This window comes from Priapulus caudatus, unplaced genomic scaffold (genome assembly GCF_000485595.1).
Source record: "Priapulus caudatus unplaced genomic scaffold, Priapulus_caudatus-5.0.1 Scaffold138, whole genome shotgun sequence".
In the NCBI taxonomy this organism is placed as follows: domain Eukaryota; kingdom Metazoa; phylum Priapulida; class Priapulimorpha; order Priapulimorphida; family Priapulidae; genus Priapulus; species Priapulus caudatus.
This window is the reverse complement of record NW_014577199.1, coordinates 229,823-231,846: the sequence shown is the minus strand read 5'-3', so window position 1 is coordinate 231,846 and position 2,024 is coordinate 229,823. Positions and strand designations below refer to the sequence as shown.

Here is a 2,024-nt window from a genome sequence, read left to right as displayed (position 1 = left end):
GCCGGCCGCACACTAGCCGCCGCGCTGCGCTCGCGCCGTGTGTGTGTGTGTGGTGATGGGTGTGTGCGTCGTGTGTGTGTTGTGCGCCGCGCTGCGCGAGCGCGTGTGGCGGCTGAGCGCCGTAATCTACCTGCTGTTACCGTCTTTGGAGTAGCGCGCGGGGATATGCGCATGTACCTGTGTGCCGTTGTGGTTGTGTGAATGGGTTTCCTGTGTGGGCGACGCGGTCGTCAACAGGTTGCTGTGTAGTGAGTGCCGATTGTGGTGTGTCGGCGTGCGCTGGTCGGTGCACTCTGAGTAAAAAACCAGTCACCAAACAGAAATGCGAATGCCTCAAAATAATCATTAGGAAATAATCATTTGGCTCAAAATAAATAGGCATGCAGAAAAAAATTATAATCTGTGCGTGAACTGAGAAGTTTTCTAGAGGTGTAATGGCTTTCCACGGGGAACGTATCATCAGCAAACAAAATTTGCTAGAGGTCTGCATTGCCTTTTGCTTTCACCCTGCCACGAGAATAATGACAGTATAGGTTAGCCATCATTGACATCCCGTCAATGAAAAAACTTGTAAAAAAATCTATACGTGTGCTGTATTTATTTATTGCTATTGTGGGTAGTGTCGCGGTAGTTGTTAGCCCATCCTTGTGGTGTGTGATATTAGTGCAATTCATCGATAGCTAAGAGATCTAGTCGCTGAGACCACTGAAGGCAAATAGTGTATATGAAATAAAAATATTCAAATATTGTGAAGAGCCTATCGACAACAACTCGTCCTCCATTTCGAATATAATTTTCGCCTCAACCACAAACTTCCTTCTTGGAGCGCACAATATTGACTAATACGATAAAGACATACCTTCGATGGTGAGAGCTGAGCGAGCGTGTACGAAGTATCAAAGCTGAAACTTGGCCAACCAGACGCTTCCTTCAGTGATTATCCTGTTTGAATGTGTCCACCTCGCAAGAAATATATACGTATAGTGAGGCAAACACAATCTGAAGAATTCCCGATAATGTGTATCCAGAAAATACCTAAAGAACCGCTCCCGTGCCCGAGCAACGTAACCGCATCGCACTACCTACCGCGCTACGCTCACCTGCAAATGATACACGTACCTGACAGCTAACTGTACCCATAGAACGCGAGGCCACACCGATAGCAGAGATCAGTAAGCGTAGATAATGGTTGCGTATAGTAAGTAACATCTAGTAAGTTAGCAGTACAGCAATTATTGAGCCCAATTTCTTCATTTAGATTAGATATTAATAATTGATTATGATATTATATTTGATTTCTCACATTTGATAGGCTTTTAATGCTCACGTCTTAATGCATGAGCGTAGGCAACGATTTTGTATGGAAATGTCAATCCATGCTTGCGTAGTAATAGTTTTACTCCAGCTAGTCGCCAATACTTGGTCGACAATGTGTAGAATCTGAGATCTACGTCACTTACTGAATAATTCTTTATAACTCGCTACGCAAATTGAGGTTGGCAGACATGAGAACATTGTCTCGTAGAAGGATCCTGGTGTATCCCAAGTGCATGTTCCTGTACGCGTGAAGGCCAGGCAAATTGAGATAGTGGATAAAATTACTGTGGGCCGAATTAGCCAGCCCGCTGGCTCAAGCAACGGCACCTGTTTTGGTATCACCATCGAGACGAACATAGAATATTGCTACGCACATCGCGCACCGCGAGTAGCTGTACCATCGTTGACCCAAGTGCAGCGACGCATCCTGTAAAACTACTATTTAGCCTCCTCCGTGCTTCCATCGACTCCTATCCAACCCAGCATGCGGCACGCTTGAGGGCCGACCCATACAACAGACATGCCCGCACGGACACGGCCCACACACCTGCACGCACGCCCACACACGCGCACGCACGCTCACAAAGAAGCGGGAGGGCACGGCAGCGGCATTGTGCGAAGCGATCTCCCCGATAGCGGAGCAGCTCCCCACGTCGCACTGCGTTAGTTGCTGCTGAGAAACGCCGCTGCAAGCAAGCAAGCATGAC

General features: G+C 47.5%; 1 long non-coding RNA gene across 1 annotated transcript in view; it reads right to left on the bottom strand.

The window, feature by feature from the left end:
- Nucleotides 1–578: 578 nt before the first annotated feature.
- The window catches only part of LOC106806044, an 8,581-nt gene continuing 7,135 nt past the window's right edge, over nt 579–2,024 (bottom strand). The window contains exon 3 of the long non-coding RNA XR_001393495.1: nt 579–591. This is a non-coding gene — a long non-coding RNA (uncharacterized LOC106806044). The remainder of the gene's footprint in view (nt 592–2,024) is intronic.